We start from the raw sequence: 18,571 nt of genomic DNA, 5'->3' as shown, positions 1-18,571 counted from the left end.
AAGTGTGGCAGCGGTAGTGAGGTTGGCCCAGGATCGGACATTGTTTCATTCTGCTGTGCATGGGGTTGCTATGAGTCGGTTCCAACTCAATGGCACCTGACAACAACAACATCCATTATCTCAGAGCCCTGGTTGGAACTGCAGCATAATGCACAGGACTGCAAAGTTAGATTGAACCGCAAGGTGAGTTTGAACCACAAGTCCAGCAGTTCAAATTCACCTGCCATTCTTAGAAAACAATATATGAGTCGGTACTGACTCTACGGCACTTAACAACAACATGTACATTATCTATTGTGTTTTCTTATGGATCCTGGTGTGGCGCTGTGTGTTAATGCACCAGACTGCAAAGCTGTTTGAACTGCAAGGGCGGCGGTTCAAGCTCACTACCTAGCTGCTCCTCGGAAATCCTATACAGGGTCTCTATGTGTTGGAATCGACTTGACAGCACTTAACAACAATAATATTTTTCAATTAAGGAAAATACAACATCACAAAGACAATTATTTTTAAAAAGAGATTATGTAACTGTTATGTCAACATCATCCAGAAGTCCCTGGAATGAATTAAGAAATCATTCTGAAGAAATATTCATACCTCATCATATTTACTAATTGTTGCATGTGCCTTACCGTTAGTTCTGAGTCACAGTGATCCTGATTCCAAGGACTGACTGGGTTTGAACCACCAACATTGTGATCCACAATCCAGTGCTGATCCTACAGGGCCAAACCAGGACTCTGTATTTACTAATAGCCAACCTTTTTTACCTTAGATCTATGAAATAAATGAAAAATAAAGTCTGAATTTTAATCTTACAAATAATGGGTTTAAAAATTATTTTTTCCAATATGGAGTGGCTTGGGAGATTTCTCAGATTATGCTGTGAATTGGGAAATGAAAAACAAAAGCAAAGTATAGCTAATCTAATCTTCTTTATTCTGTATTATAAAACAAATATAATCCTGCTTCTTCAAGGACAAACCCTTCCACTTTGGTCTTGACTTCCCATTTGATCTTGTTTTCTAAAGGAATCCTTTTCTATAGTCATATTCTCCTTTATCTCCAGTTTTAACTCTTCTTTTACTCTGGATCTATTCACTTTAAATAACATTTATTTGCTGATAAATGTTAAATTTAAATGTCTAGTCATAATCTATCTTCTGATTTTAAGCCTATCATATGCATCAATTTAAAAAATTAAAAAGCTTTTTCTGTATATAAGAATCTTACACATAAAATATTAATATTGAAATGCTCTGTTTGCCCTCCATAATGTATTTATTCTTCCTCTATTTTTCCTTTCATGTTGCCTCAAACTAGTCCCTCAAGCTAAAAACTAGTCCTTGATTTATCCTCCTCCCTCAATAATCCCCCCATTTCACATCCAACCACGATTACCATCTGCATATCCTAAACCCTGCCATGTCTCTCCATTCCCAGATTTCATTAACGATCTTTGTATTTTTACTTCTATAGTAACATCCTTTCATTCCTGTTTCCAACTGTGCCCTCTAAATCTCCTCAGCAATCAAAATATTATTTTATCATTATAAATCATAGTATGTGACCACACTGTTTTAGAACAAATTAATATATACTAGAGTACAGTTACCTTCTATGATTTTCACAGTTGGAAATGGGTAGGCATTGGCTACTAACCACAAGGTCAGTGGTTTAAACCCACCAGTTACTCATTGGAAAGAAAGATGAGGCTGTCTACTCTTGTAAAGACTTACAGTCCTGGAAACCCTGTATAGGGTCACTGTGAGTTACAATCGCCATGATGGCAGTGTATTTGGTTTGGGTTGGTCACAACTGTAAATGGTTCCTATGCAGTCCACGTCTACTAATCTCTTCCCTTGGAGTTCTTCCTTTGTTCAGTGTGTTCCAACGTTTAAGACTGCTCCTTCTTCCTGCTCCTCATGCTCTTTATGGCCTGTGCCATGAAGATTCTTCTGATTTTTTCCTGACTGGTTCCTTCAGCTAAGTTATCGCTCTACTCAAAGAGGCTAGAAAGGCTTTCTCTGGGTGTATTCTTAAAGAGCCTGACCATATTTCCTACCTCAATCTTTTGTTATACTTATTTGTTATTCCTACTTAGGACCTATGGTAATGTTGATTATTTATTTTGTTTCCTACTTACGTGTAGAAGCCATGGTAGTGCTGTGAGTTACAAGTTGGGCTGCTAATTGCAAGGTCAGCAGTTTGAATCTACCAACCACTCTGGAGGAGAAAAATGGGGCTTTCAGCTTCTATAAGGTTTACAGCCTTGGAAATCCTATACGGGGTCACTATGAGTAGGACTAGACTCCACAGCACTGAACAACTACCACCATCGTTTACTTGTATACTATCTAGATATTCCTTCTTCTCACCAAAGTTTGTTCTGTGAGTGTTAGAATTTAGCAATCTTGGCTCTACAACAGTGTTTCACACAAGACAGATGCTCTGAAAATGATGTGAAAATTAAAAAGAATATGTGAGTAGCTAAAGTACAATTTTATTCTGCTTAAATTCATAAATGCTTAGCAAATGTTGAAATAATATATAAATGCTTTTATTAATTGCTGTTTTATTAGATATATTGTTGTTGTTGTTGTTGTCAGGTGCCATCGAGTCGGAACCGACTCAAAGTGACCCCATGCACAGCAGAACGAAACAATGCCTGATCCTGGGCCAACTTCACTACCGCTGCCACACTTGACACTATCAATGATGTCACCTGGCCGATCTATCTCATTGGGGGTCTTCCTCTTTTTCTCTGACCCTCCACCTTACCCAACATGACATCCTTCTCCAATGATTGTTTCCTCCGGACAGTATGTCCAAAGTATGAGAGACAAAGCTTAGCCATCCTGGCCTCCAAGGAGCACTCTGGCTGCACTTCTTCCAAAACAGATCTATTGGTTCTTTTGTTGTTGTTAGGTGCCATCAAGTCTGTACTGACTCATAGTGACCCCATGCACAGCAGAATGAAACACTGCCCGGTCCTGAGCCAACCTCAATACTGTTGCCACACTTGAGTCCATCAGTGCTGTCACTTGGCCAATCCATCTCATTGGGGGTCTTCCTCTTTTTCTCTGACCCTCCACCTTACCAAACATGAGAGTTGGAGTTTGGCCATCTTGGCCTCTAAGGAGCATTCTGGCTGTACTTCTTCCAAAACGCATCTATTGGTTCTTTTGGCAGCCCACGGCACTTTCAATATTCTCCTCCAACACCATAACTTAAAGGCATCAATTCTTCTCCCATCTTCCTTATTCACTGTCTGGCTTTCACATGCATATGAGGTTATTGAAAACACCAAGGCTTGGGTCAGGTGCACCTTAGTCCTCAAGCTGACATCTTTGCTCTTCAACACTTTAAAAAGGTCTTGTGTAGCAGATTTCCCTAATGCAATATGTCATTTGATTTTTTGACTGCTGCTTCCGTGAGTGTTGATAGTTGATCCAAGAAGAATGAAGTCCTTGACAACTTCAATCTTTTCTCCGTTGCTAAGAATGTTGTTTACTGGTCCAGTGGTGAGGATTTTTGTTTCTTGACATTGAGATGTAATCCATACTGACGGCTGTGCTCTTGGATCTTCATCAGTAAATGTTTTAAGTCCTCTTCACTTTCATCAAGCAAGGTTGTATCATCTGCATATGGCAGGTTGTTAATGAGCCTTCCTCCAATCCTGATGCCACGTTTTTCTTCATAGAATCCAGATTCTCAAATTATTTGGTCAGCATACAGGTTGAATAAGTATGGTGAAATAACAGAATCTTGCTGCACACCTTTGTTAATTTTAAAACATTCAGTGTTCCCATTTTCTGTTCGAACAACTGCCTCTTGGTCCAGTACAGATTCCTCATGAGTACAATTAAGTGTTCCCAAATACTCATACTTATTACATATAGCTTATGAGATTTTGTAAACGTTAAAAATTTTATGCAGTGACATAATAAAACCCCAAACCCATTTCTTTTGAATTAATTCTGACTCTTTGTGTGAGTTAACCTGTTTTTAGGGTTTCCAGATCTTTACAGAAGTAGACTGACTGACGCCTTTTAATTCCACAGAGCACTTGGTGAGTTTGAACCATTGACCTTTCACCTAGCAGCTGAGCACTTCACTACTATGCTACCAATATTACAATATCGAGCTCCTCAATATTACAATGATTATATATAATTTCATTATCTATAAACACTTACAATTATTCCTAGATAAAATTTTAATAAAAGAATTAAATTATAAAAGCCAGTTCTAGGTATCATGTAAGGAGCTCTGGTAGCGTAGTGGTTACGAATCGGGCTGCGAACCTTAAGGTCAGCGGTTCGAAACTACTAGCCACTCCGCGGGAGAAAGATGAGGCTTTCTACTCCCGTAAAGATTTACACCCTCGGAAACCCTGTACAGGGTCGCTATGGGTAGGAACCGACTTGATGGCACTTAACAACAACATAACAACAGGTATCATGTAATAATATAAAAGTTAATTCACTTTGAAAGATAATTTGATTGTTTCATAAACAGCTATATTTATACTTATTGACCATATGAGCTAGCCATTACACTTCTAAGTATTTACTTAATAGAAATAAAGTAATATGCACAAAAACAGTTGTGTAAGGATGTTCATAACAGTTTATTTTGTATTAATCAAAAACTGGAAACAGATGAAATGTTTAATAGCAACTACCAGATTTAAAGAATCCGTTTATGGACACGATGGTAACCTCTTCATTAATAAATTGAATAAATCATTAATCCATATACATACATGAAAGGATTTTAAGTAATTATGATTATATCTGACAAAAAGAAACCACACTATCTTAGTTATTTAGAACTGCTATCACTGAAATACGACAAGTGGTATTAGCACTTATAAGAGAAACTTACTGTCTGAAAGTTTCACAGTTTAATAGGCCAAATGTCCAAATTTAGAGCCAGATTTAGGGGAAGGTTTTTTCTATATATCTACTGGGTCTGGGGGAAAGTCCTTGAGTCCTTTCAACATCTGTGTGCATGTTGTTGTTTTGGCATCCAGCTGACCCTGGATCTAGGGTTCTGGGTCCAAAATATGTGCTCTTCTCTGGCTCTTCTATCTTGATGGTAATATTTGTTGTTGTTGTGGTTGTTAGGTGCCAGTGAGTCGGTACCGACTCATAGTGACCCTATGCACAACAGAATGAAATACTGCCTGGTCCTGGGCCAACCTCACAATTGTTGGCACACTTGAACCCATTGATGCTGCCATTTTGCCAATCCATCTCACTGGGAGGTTTTCTTCTTTTTCTCTGACCCTTCACCTTACCAAGCATGATATCTATCCTTCTCCAGCGACTGGTCCCTTCTGACAATATGTCCAACGGATGAGAGATGATGTTTGGCCATCTTGGCCTCCAAGGAGCACTCTGGCTGCACTTCTTCCAAAACTTCTTCCAAAAAGGCTACCATTTACTCAATCTCTGCTCTTTTGTTTAATTTATTTTATTTCTCAGAAGAGATTGACTCAAGATATAAGCAAAGCCTGTAGATTATGTACTGCCCCATTAACAATTATCACTAGGCCTGCCTTGCTAACAACATAGATGGTAGGATTTATATAACATACAATAATTGCATTGGATTATAAAATGGGGATTATTACATTATTATTACATACAGAGATTCATGACCTGGCCTATTTGACACACATTCAACCTATAATATTCCACCCTTTGGCACCGCAATTCATATAGTTGCTACATGTTAATGACATTTATTTCATTATATCATCCTCAAAGTCTTAACTAAACTCCATGTATAAACTCTAGCCTGGAGCAAAATTTCTCTTTATCTGTAAATCTAGAAAATGAGTTATCTGCTTCCCAAGTACAATGGGACAGATACAAGGTAGATGTTTCCACTTAAAATGGGAGCTAATTGATATCCTATGTGAGTAAAGTTTTACTAAAGGTAATACAGAAACAACTATAAGCATACATTGACAGAGAGCTTCCAGAGGTTCAAGTAGGATTCAGAAGAGGCCGTGGAACAAGGGATATCATTGCTGATGCCCCATGGATCTTGGCTGAAAGCAGAGAATATTAGAAAGATGTTAACTTGTGCTTTATTGACTACACAGAGGCTTTTGATTGGGTGGATCATGACAAGCTATGGACAACATTGCAAAGTATGAGTATTTTGGAAAACTTAATTGTGCTCATGAGGAATCTGTACCTGGACCAAGAGGCAGTTGTTCGAACAGAACATGGGAACACTGAATGGCTTAAAATTAAGAAAGGTGTAAGACAAGGTTATATTCTTTCACTATACTTATTCAACCTGTATGCTGAGCAAATAATCCGAGAAGCTGGGTTATATGAAGAAAACTGTGGCATCATGATTGGAGGAAACCAAGATTCAAAAGACAGCCAAGCATCGTAACATTATTTCCCCCCTTTTCCGTATTCCAACCATGTCTCAATCCCTGTATCCTAGATCCCTGTTGTTCCAAGTTTGTGCATACATCATTATTTACTTCTGTCTTACTTCAGCTTCACATTCATCCTATCATATTTCATTTCATTGCAATGATTGCAGTCCCCTCCATGCATCATCAAATAACCAAAGGATATACCCCACAGGCCTGCTTCCCTGGCTATTAGCAAACAGCTCCCTCCCTCACTGCTTCCCGTGTCCTCAGCCACTCCATCTATCCATGTCATCATCTCTGTCTTCATGCCTGGCTTCACTGCCTCTCTGGGTAGGGTCACACTCTCTGCTCTTCTCACTTGATGGTCCCAGGTACCTCTGTTCCTGGGCTGCAAAATCAATCATTCCCCTCCTTTTGTTAAAAAAAAAAAAAAAAAATCTACCTCTACATTTCTGACCCTCACAGTCAGTCCTGATGGAAGTTTTTCACTATTGTACCACAAGAGTCTTATCCCCATTTCCTTTCACCAGTCTGGTCCCAACAGACTGGAAATCATTCAGTGGAGGTTCTATCTACCCCTGACCCATCTGGAACTAGGCTCCCTCTTGAAAACTTGTAAGCCAGTCACTTCTTGCCTTTATAGCTTACCCCCCCCATCCCCCTCCCAATTTTGGGTAGCCAATGTCTAAGTGCCCATCCCTGTCAACCCTGTGTACCCAGAGGTTGGGAGTGATCCTTGCTATAAAGATTTGTTCCCTTTTTTGAGCTAAAGATTTGTTCCCTTTTTTACATCCATACGTAAGGAGCTCTGGTAGCATAGTGGTTACGAATCAGGCTGTGAACCGCAAGGTCAGCAGTTCAAAACTACCAGCTGTTCTGTGGAAGAAGGATAAGGCTTTCTACTCCCATAAAGATTTATAGCCTCAGAAACCCTGTACAGGGTCACTATTAGTCGGGACTGACTCCACGGCACATAACAACCACAACCAACACATCCATATGTATAGGTAAAGTTCATCAAATTATAGTGGGTTACTCTTTTTTTTCTTCCCTCTTCTTTTTTCTTCTAGTCAAGTTGTGATCATCCAGCCATTGAAGCCAGGTCAAGTGGATACTATCTGCAATTATGGGTGTTCTTGTGCATCTCCCCTCACTTCATATCAGCTGGATGCTTCACTCTCTGCTCTAGTGCTCTGTGACCATGTCACTGCCTCTGGGCCCAGGAGTCCCTGGGTATTTCCATAACTGCTGGCCATCCAGGTCTCCACTGAGGTTCACAGGAGTCTATTGAATGTGGTTGGACTTAGATCCCAATTTCATTGTTGTTTTTCCCCTCTCTTTCCCGTATCAATTACCAATGTGGTCACCAGCCAGACCACATGCCTGCTTGTGTGTATTCCCTTTGAATCTTAGTCTTGGAAGAGAGTGTGCTCTGAGGGGACCTGCCCACTTGCCTTGATGGCTCCTGAGTGAACAGCTTACTTGTTCTTGTAGTAATCAATCATACTGCCATTATTGTTTCTGATTTTTCCTGCTGGTCTTTCTTCATGAAGTATTTTCTGTTCTTCTACCTGCTCCACTCATCCTTTCCAGTGGAAATTTCCCACCTCGGACATACTGGATGGGATTCTGGTTTCCACCTATGGTCTTATGCAATGCAAAATTCCACAGGAGGTCTCTTTCACTGGGCAATTTCTAGCCTGCTGTAAACGGGATTTATATGGTGGATTATGTTGAATGTTTTTCTAATGTTGAACCATTCTTGCATCCCTTTTATGAAACCCACTTGGTCATGATGTATTATTTTTTTTATGTATTATTATATTTCTGTTGGCTAGGATTTCATTGAGAATTTTTGCTTCTATGTTCATGAGGGATATTGGTCTATAGTTTTATTTTAGGAGATTGGTATGACAGTTATGCTTGCTTCATAAAAAGTGCTAGAGAGCTTTCAGTCCTCTTCTATATTCTGGAATAATTTGAGTAGAATTGGTGACAGCTCTTCCCTGAGTGCTTGGTAGAACTCTCCCATGAAGCCACCTGGGCCTGGACTTCTTTTGTTTGGGAGTTTTTTGATGACCTGATCAATTTCTTCTTTTGTTATGGGTTTGTTCAAGCTTTCTATTTTACTCTCAATAAGTTTAGGTAGGTCGTGTTTTCCTAGAAATATATCTATCTCATCTAAGCTTTAGAATTTGTTGGAGTACAACTCTTCATAGTATTCTGTTATTATCCTTTTGATTTCATTTGGTTCTGTTGTGACATCGCCCATGTGGTTTCTAATGCGAGTTATTTGTGTCCTCTCCCTCTTTTCTTTTGTTAGTTTTGCCAATGGTTTGTCGATTTTATTAATAATTTCAAAAAACCAGCTTTCCATTGGTTTGGTATTTCTTAAAGATCTAAATGTGTCTTGGCATTAATTTTCTCTTGCATTTAGGAAGTTCCCAGCACAGGGAACCCAAGTTGAAAGAACACACTTCACTCTGGCTCTCCTTGCTTGTTGGTAGTGGGTCCCTCAATCTCTATTCCCTTGTTTAATCATTTTTATATATAAAAGAGATTGACAGAAGATATAACCTAATCTTGTAGATTACATCATGCTTTATTAATATATTTGCTGCTAATCCTGCTGAATTAACATCGTAGAGATTAGTATTTACACCAAATCAAGACATAATTTTGAGGTACACAATTCAATCCTTAATACTGTTTAATTCCAATTGCTAAAATATCTAAAAAAATACAATCTTCAGTGACAGTCAGTCAGTGTTTGCCTAGAGACAAACTGAAGGAATGGATGGTTTGCAAAAGAGCCACAGGAAATATTTTGAGTATGATGAAAATGTATCTTGATTCGGATAATTGAGACATGGTTGTATACATACGTCAGTATTCATATAATTCATACTTTTATGATGTACTGTTTATGTTATACAAATTTTCTTTAATAAAATTGTAAAAATCAAGGTAAAGTTAATTTTTGTTTAGTGACATTTTTAGAAAAGTCTTGAATTGAAAATAAATTTCATGAGAAAATGGTTCATTTTAGCATTAATTCATATACCCAAAGTTAATTGTTGTTAAGTGCCATTGAGTCGATTCCGACACATAACGACCCTGTACAGGGTTTCCAAGGAGCAGCTGATGAGCTTGAACCACCGACCTTGCATTTCAAACAACTTTGCAGTCTGACACATTAGCTCACAGCACCACAAAGTTAATAGTGATAAAATTAATTGCAATATACATTTGTGTATGAGTTGTTTTTATTATTATTATTACATTCATATGTATAGTTGTCTCTTTGCAAAAGATTTCTTTGCTGTCAGCTGAATCATACCTTAATGCAGAAATAGTACCTTGTTTTTAAGTCAGGAGAAAAGCGTATTTTCTGTTTAAAGTGTACTTTTTCTGCCTTCTGAGCAATTTATATTAATTTTTCTTTGACAACTCAATTCCAGCTGCCATCATCAATTCCAAAGAGACCATATTTAGATATGTCAGCCATCTTTAAATTTTGAGTCTTTGATGTAATGATACTTACTTGAAATTTCTAGTCATATGATTACTTCAAAAATTGTAACTATTTAAACATCTGATAAATTTGTATAGGAATAAGAGATATTTGATTTTTTTTATAATATAACATTTCCATTTACACTTTGATTATACAATTTTAATTATAATATCTTCATCTATAGCTCTGGTAGCGTAGTGGTTACGAATCGGGCTGCGAACCTTAAGGTCAGCGGTTCAAAACTACCAGCTGCTCCGCGGGAGAAAGATGAGGCTTTCTACTCCCGTAAAGATTTACACCCTCGGAAACCCTGTACCGGGTCGCTATGGGTCGGAACCGACTCGATGGCACACAACAACAACAACAAATACCTACCTATTAAATTAAATTTTTGTTAATATTTTAACAGTACATGGGATACAAAGCGTATTGAAATTGAATCCTTATTCTAAAAGAATTTGATGTTTAAGCGTTAACGTGAAAGAAGCAATGATAAGAAAATATATTAAAAATATATTTAACATTCATTTGTGAATTGCTTTATAGAGTCCCTCACTCATCTAACAGATGGCTATTGAGTGATTAAAATCTAAAGAGTGCTTTGTGGGATTATAGGACTGCAAAGATAATTTGGAAAGATTCTCTGTTTTTTTTCTAGTGGCAAAAATGCTCAGTATAAATTAATAACTATAGTAATAACTGAAAAAGTATCTGTGAAGAAATATTAGAATATAGTGAATAAAGACACTGATAATTGGAATAAGTAAAATTAGAATTCCTATTATAGCTTTAAACTTTGACTAAACTACTTGACATCTGTAAACCTCAGTTCTATGAGTTTAGAATGATTATAATAATACCAACTCCAAGATAAGTTTAAGAAAAGAAAAGGAAAAAAAAAAACAAAAAACAAAAACTAAACCAAATTGCCAAACCAGTTGCCACAATCGAATACATTCTGATGCATGGCAACCATCTGTTGCAGAGTAGAGCTGTTTAGGTTTAAGGGGTGTGGGAAAAGAAGGGCTTGAAAGGTGTGACATAATCCATTTTATGATTCAAATTCTCTTAAAATATATAGATAAAGCTTTATCTTATGTAAAGATGGTGGTGGTGGTGATGGTGTGCTGTGGAGTTGGTTCTGACTCATAGTGATCCTGCATAGGGTTCCCGAGACCACAATTCTTTACAGGACCAGAAACCCTCATCTTTCTCCCATGAAATGTCTAGTAGTTTTGAACTGCTGACCTTGAGGTTAGCAGCTTGTAACCACTTAATTTTTATATTCTGGGATAAATAAAGTTAATATTTTCCATTTTATTACTTCTCAGATTCTTGGTATGGTGCATTAGAAATCTTCATGAAGGTGATCACAGGAAACATTTCTTAAGCAAACTAGATTGATTTTTTTTTTTTCCTGAAAAAAAAAAAAAAAAGCATCTTGAAAACTAGTTTTAAAACTATACTGAATTATGTTAAAATCCCAAAGTTTAATATAGGAAATACACACTTGTTACATTCTAATGACCTCAAAATCCTTTTACCATTAACAATGTTCACAGTTAAAACACAGGTAAATATTATCTTTACAATTTTATAGGTTTAGAAAACACTAAAAAAAATGTTTTTAAAAAGCTTCAAGGTTAATCAGTAGAACATAATGAAAGGTATCATACATAATCTTAAGGAATGTGGGGGGGGCAACAAAAAGGAAATGCATCACCATCAACAACTGATCCTTCCTTTTGTTTCCACTCTTTGCATTCTAATTGCCAGTGATTATGAATACATCTTGATTGCATGTTTGATCAATTTCACAATGAAGAAGTTGGTAGAATTCTTCAATTTCGTCCTCACTGGTTTTAATAGTTGGTGAGTAAATTTGAATAATAGTGGTCTTAACTGGTCTTCCCTGAAGGCGCATGGATATTATCCTATCACAGACAGCCTTCTACCTCATGTCAGGTGTTGATATGTTCTTCTTGACGATGAATGCAATGCCATTTCTCTTCAAATTTGTCATTACCAGCATAGTAAACCATTTGATTGTCGGATTCAAAAATGGCCAGTACCAATCCATTTCAGCTCACTAATGCCTAGGATATCTATGTTTATGTATTCCATATCATTTTTGACAATTTCCAATTTTTTGTAGATTCATACTTCATACATTCCATGTGCCAATTACTAATGAATGTTTACAGCTGCTTCTCTTCATTTTGAGTAGTGCCCAATCAACAAGTAAAGGTCCTGAGGGCTTTACTCCATTCTCGCCATAATGGTCAACTCTACTTTGAGGAGGCAGCTCTTCCCCAGTCATATTTTGAGTGCCTTCCAATCTGAGGGGCTCATTTTCTGGCATTATATCTGACAGTGTTTCTCTGTTATTCATAAGGTTTTTAGTGACTATATATTTGGAAGTAGTTCATCTCTCCTTCTTCCTAGTCTGTCTTTGTCTGGGATTTCATCTGAAACCTATCTATTGTGGGTGTCCCTGCCGGTATTTAAAAGATGCATGACATAGCTTCCAGAATCACAAGCCACCAGAGGAGACACACTGACAGACTAGTTCTCTTAAAACACCTTTTTTAAACAGCATAAAAGACGAGGATACTCATGGACATCACCAGATGGAATACACAGAAATGAAACTGTCTACATCTGTGGAAAGAGGTGATGGAAAACCTCCATATCATCAGCCAAAACAAGGCCAGTGGCAGATTGTGGAACAGACCATCAACTGCTCTTTGCAAATTCAAACTGAAGCTGAAGAAAATGAAAACAAGTTCACTAGGGCCTCAATATGACCTTGAATATATCCCACCTGAAATTAAAGATTATCTGAAGAAAAAATTTGATACATTAGACAGTAAAGACTGAACCCTGTAAGAGTTGTGGGATGACATCAAGAACATCATACAGGAAGAAAGCAAAAGGTCATTAGAAGACAAAAAAGAAGGAAAATATCAAAATGAATGTCAGAAGACTCTGAAACTTGCTCTCCAGCATAGAGATGATAAAGGAAATGGAAGAAATGAGGAGGTACAAGAACTAAACAGAAAATTCCAAAGGTCAGCTTGAGAAGACAAAGCCAAATATTACAACGAAAAGTGCAAAGATATGGAATTAGAAAACTAAAAAAGAAATAAGACAGCATTTCTCAAGCTGAGGGAACTGTAGAAAAAAATTCAAGCCTCAAGTTGTCTTATTGAAGCATTCTCTGGACAAATTATTGAATGATGCAAAAAGCATCAAAAGAAGATGGAAGGAATACACAAAGTCACTGTAGCAAAAGGAAATGGTTGATAATCAACCCTTTCAAGAGCTAGCATATGTTCAAGGGCCAGTGAAGGAAGAAGTCCAAGGTGACTGAAGGAATTGGTAAAGAACAAGGCACCGGAAAGTGATGGAATACAAATTGAAATCTTTCAAAAAAGTGAGGCAACACTGGAGGCTCTCATTTAATTATGCCAAGAAATTTGGAAGACAACTATTTGGTCAACTGATTGAAAGAGATCTGTATTTGTGCCCAGTCCAAAGTACTGATGCAACAGAATGCACAAATCATTGGACAGTATCTTTGCTCTTCCATGAGAGTAAAGTTTTACTAAATGTAATACAGAAACAGCTGCAATCATATATTGGCAGAGAACTTCCAGAGGTTCAAGCTGGATTCAGAGAAGGACATGGAAGGAGGTATATCATTGCTGATGTAAGATGGATTTGTGCTGAAAACAGGTAATGCCAGAAATATGTTTTTCTGTGCTTTCTTGACTACACAAAGGCTTTCGATTGTGTGGATCATGACAAGCTATGGACAACACTGTGAAGTATGAGTATTCCAGAACATTTAATTGTGCTTATGAGGAACTGTACTTGGACAAAGAGGCAGTTGTTCTAATAGAACATGGAAACACCGAATGATTTAAAATTAGGAAAGATTTGTGACAGGGTTGTATTCTTGCACCATACTTATTCAATGTGTATGCTGAGCAAATAATCTGAGAAGCTGGGTTAAATGAAGAAAAACATGGCATCGGAATTAGAGGAAGACTCATTAACAACCTGAAATATGCAGATGATACAGCCTTGCTTGCTGAAAATGAAGAGGACTTAAAATACTGATGAAGATCAAAGACCACAGCCTTCAGTATGGATTGCATCTCAACGTAAAGAAAACAAAAATCCTCACCAATGGATTAATAAACAACATTCTTATCAATGGAGAAATGACTGAAGTTGTCAAAGACTTCATTTTTCTCGGATCAACCATCAACACTCATGGAAGCAGCAGTCAAGAAATCAAATGATGTATTACATTAAGCAAATCTGCTGCACAAGATCTTTCTAGAGTATTAAAGAGCAAAAATGTCAGTTTGAGGACTCAGGTATGCCTGACTCAAGCCATGGTGTTTTCAATAATTCATATGCATGGAAAAGTTGGACAGTGAATAAGGAAGGTTATAGAAGAATTAATGCATTTGAGTTATGCTGTTGGAGGAGATTACTGAAAGTGCCATGGGCTGCCAAAAGAACAAACAGATCTGTGTTGGAAGATGTGTAGCCAGAGTGCTCCTTGGAGGCCAGGATGACCAAACTTTGTCTCTCATACTTCAGACATATTGTCAGGAGGGACCGTTGCTGGAGATGGATATCATATTTGGTAAGATGGAGGGTCAAAGAAAAAGAGGAAGACCCTCAGCGAGATGGATTGTCAAAGTGGCAGCATCAATGGGCTCAACCATGGCAATAATTGTGAGGTTGGCTCAGGACCAGGCAGTGTTTTGTTCTGTTTTGCATAGGGTCACTATGAGTCGGTACCGACTCGATGGCACCTAACAACAAGACCATTGCCATCAAGGATATGGAAGGGAAGGGTTTCTTACAGAAAGAATGAGTCAAGGTTGGTTGTAGAGATTAGTATTAAATAATGGTAGGATTTGGAAGATGAAAAAATTATTGTTTGTAGAGGAAAGGGTATGAATTAGGAGTAGCTGTGTGGAATGTTAAAGAAGATGAGCAATCAAGCTTGTCTCTGGTGTTCAGAATCTTGTTGTTAAGTGCTGTCGAGTCAGCTCCAACTCATAGATCCCCTACATAGGGTTTCTGAGGGTTGGTTGGTCAGTTGTAACTGCTAACCTTGTGGCTCAAACCAACCTTGCAGGCCAGTATATTATCTTGCAGCACCACACCAGGACACCTGGTGTTCAGAATGACAGATATTTAAAACAAAACAAAAAAAGAATTCTCAATTTGAAGTCCTATACCTAGTTCAATATTAAAATTCAATCATTTGGGGACATCAAGCTAAATGTTTTCTGTGAATCAGAATTGTGCTAATGGAATAGATTTAAAGTTAGTACAAAGGCCTCATCTACTTCTATGCTTCCATAAAATATCTTACTTATGAAGAACATCAGCAGTTGATGCTCTTTACAGATCACCAGGGTACATGAATCTACCTCGTATCATTTTTTCCAGGCATAATTAGACAGTGAGAACAGTGAGTGACATTTGTTCTACAAAAGTTGAAGGAGGACTGTAATAATACCCAGGATAGTGACAGAAAATTCTTTCAGAAGAAACTAGTGCTATCTTACTAAAAATGGACAGCCAGAAAACCTACTGGCCAAACTCATTCAGGGCTTTGCAATCTTGACTACAACTGTAAGCTTGCCATTATCTTGATGGAACAAATGTATACTTTATAGTCTTCTACCTGGGACAGAAATGAAGTAGTGTTCAGTGGTTGATGAGACCCTTTGGCATATCATAACCTGATGCATGGCTTCTTTTTAACATGGAATCACCAGAATGAGTCTAGTTTTCAGGATGTCATTCTGAAGTTACTCATAGACCTGCACAAGATGAAAAACTACCCTAGCATTAGAAACACATCTCAAAACCCTAAATTTTGTCATGGGTTGAGTTGCATCCCTCCAAAATATGTGTCAGTTTGACTGAGCCAAGATTCTCAGTGGTTTGGCAATTATGTAATGTCGCAGTTATATGATGATCTTCTGTGATGTGATCTGATATGATCAACCAACAGGAGTGGGATGCAACACCTTTAATCACATCAATACCCCTGATGAAGTGTAAGGAGAATTTCCTGGGATATGTCTTCCAATACGTTTCACTTTCAAGAGATAAAAATGGAGAGATATGAGCAGAGATCAGTGAACCCCACTACCACCAAGAAAGAAGATCCAGGAATGGAGTTCCTCCTTTGGACTTGGTGTCACTGCCCTTTGAAGTTCTGAAATTCAGGGGAAGACTGATGCCAAAATGTGGAGATCTCCAAGGAATACTGCAACTACTAATGCTGAAAGCTAGGACATTTTGTCAGAGCCTATAGACACAGTCTTCCTGTAGAGTTGGTGTCGGGGTTTGCCCTCAACATAGTTGTGTTGTTCACGAGTGTTTGGTTCACGAGGAGGGGAGATCCAGCGGCGATAGGGATACACAGACAAACAGACAAACAGAAGGAGGGAGACAATGAGGCACCCCAAAGCCAGGGTGGATACATCAGTGGTGGGCAGGCTTGGGACTACAGGCATCATGGCCTCTGCAGGCAGCGACTCACTGCCCTGCAATCTTTACTCCATGCCTTCCAACCAGTAATGCACTGCTATCTTTACTCCATGCCTTCCAACCAGTAATTCACACCTGGGGAGGGCCGGGCCTCTGCTTTATTTAGGGGAGGAGTTTCACACCAAGCTGGGAGGGACTTAGGCAAGGTACAGCTAACATCAGTACTTTTCCAAACATTCAGGTAACTTTACATCATACTTCGCTGGTTCGAATCCCAGGCCAGCAACTTGGATTCTCAGGCCCAATTAACATATCTATAGCCCCTGAGGTCAGTTGGGGGAAGGTGAGAGTTCTGCAGGAGATGCCCAGGTGAATGGGCTGCACCTGGAAAAGGGATTAGGGAGGATGGGTTCTTTGTCTATAGAACAAAGAACCAAGAAGTAGCTAAGATATTTTTAGTTAATCCTTTTGGAGAAAGGCTTGACCTTGCAACCTTTAGTCTTAGCTTTAGGAAAATATCACATTTATCTGTGGATTACCAAGAACTCCGTGTATTAAATTAATACATGTAATAATATTAAGATGAAAGCAATTTGCCATTAACTGCCAGTGGCCTCATTTGTTACACTCGGGCCTATAGGGCCTCGAACCTCTGACCAGTCTTACAAGGTCCGCAACAAGTTGGTACTCTGAATTTGAAATACCTTCCTAATCTGTGAAAGAATAAATTTGTTCATGAAAACTATCCATTGGTGGTACTTCTGTTATAACAGTACTGCATAATTCAGACTTGTGAATTCTCCATTTATTGTTAGAGCAACTACCTTTAGGCTTACATACAACTTTGTGAATTGGACTGGATGGATCTTCCCTTACTGCTGATTTAAAGTCTGTGCCAGATGTACAATGGGCAGCCAATTACCAAAATGGCCTGTGAGGCTGAATTCAGTATGATAATGGACTGCAAAGGAAACCTCTATTCTTTTGGGTGCCCTGAATATGGTCAGCTGGGACACAACTCTGATGGCAAGTTCATTGCTCGGGCGCAGCACATAGAGTACGACTGTGAGCTGGTGCCCCCGTGAGTGCCCATCTTCATTGAGAAGACAAAAGACGGACAGATTTTGCTAGTCCCAAATGTGGTTGTTCGAGACGTGGCCTGTGGAGCTAACCACACTCTGGTTCTGCGGCTGTGGTTGGCTAGGCCACGAAGAGCAAAAGGACGAGATGGTGCCTCGCCTGGTGAAGTTGTTCTATATCCCAGGGCATGGGGTGCCCTAGATCTATGCTGGTTACACCTTCTCCTTCGCCATCAGTGAAGTGGGTGGTCTGTTTTTCTGGGGGGCCACCATCACCTCGCAAGAGTCCAACATGTGACCTACAGCAGTGCAGGACCTCTGCGGCTGGAAAATCCGGAGCTTGACTTCTGGGAAGAGCAGCATTATTGTGGCCGCGGACGAGAGCACCTTCAGCTGGGGCCCATATCCGAACTTTGGGGAACTGGGATACGGGGACCACAAGCCCAAGTCTTCAACTGCAGCCCAAGAGGTGAAGACATTGGAAGGTATTTATTTACACAGAGCAGGTTACCATGGGCTACTCGCATTCCCTGGTGATGAGAGAGATGAAGGAGACACCGACAAGGAAAGGGTCAAGAAACTGCCAGAGTACAATCCCCGAACCCTCTGATGCTCCGGAGTCTCCCTCAAACTCCACACCTCTCGCGGCAGCTGTCATTCCGTGGGCACTGGGACAGGAAGTTAAATGAGGAATTTACAAAAGCATAGGCCAACCGAAGGTGCATTTTTGTTAAACTCCCTAAGGTTCCGTCTTGTAAGTGGTTCAACGTCAACTACCTTTTTCTGTATGCTTTCCAAAGTGCACTTTTTCTACCCCCACTTAAAGTTTAATTAAAATATTTGCTCAGAGTTGGAAAAAAAAAAAAAAAAGGAAGTTCTTACTGTGGATCTGGGGAGGGAGAAAGAACCCGAGTTCAGGCTGACTTCAGGGCACTCCATGTTGGACCCATATTACAAGAACCAAACACACACAATGTTCTACCCTTCTCCAAGGATCATGAGTGATTTTCCAGGATTATTAAGTGATTTTAT

The 18,571-nt window shown here is 38.9% G+C and overlaps 1 pseudogene; it reads left to right on the top strand.

Annotated features, from left to right (window-relative positions):
- Positions 1–17,359: 17,359 nt before the first annotated feature.
- On the top strand, positions 17,360–18,149 carry LOC102827214 (annotated as a pseudogene).
- The last annotated feature ends 422 nt before the right edge of the window (positions 18,150–18,571 follow it).

The sequence above is a fragment of the Chrysochloris asiatica genome, unplaced genomic scaffold (assembly GCF_000296735.1).
Source record: "Chrysochloris asiatica unplaced genomic scaffold, ChrAsi1.0 scaffold00019, whole genome shotgun sequence".
Lineage (NCBI taxonomy): Eukaryota > Metazoa > Chordata > Mammalia > Afrosoricida > Chrysochloridae > Chrysochloris > Chrysochloris asiatica.
The sequence above is the reverse complement of the archived record's forward strand: the minus strand, read 5'-3'. Positions and strand labels throughout refer to the sequence as shown.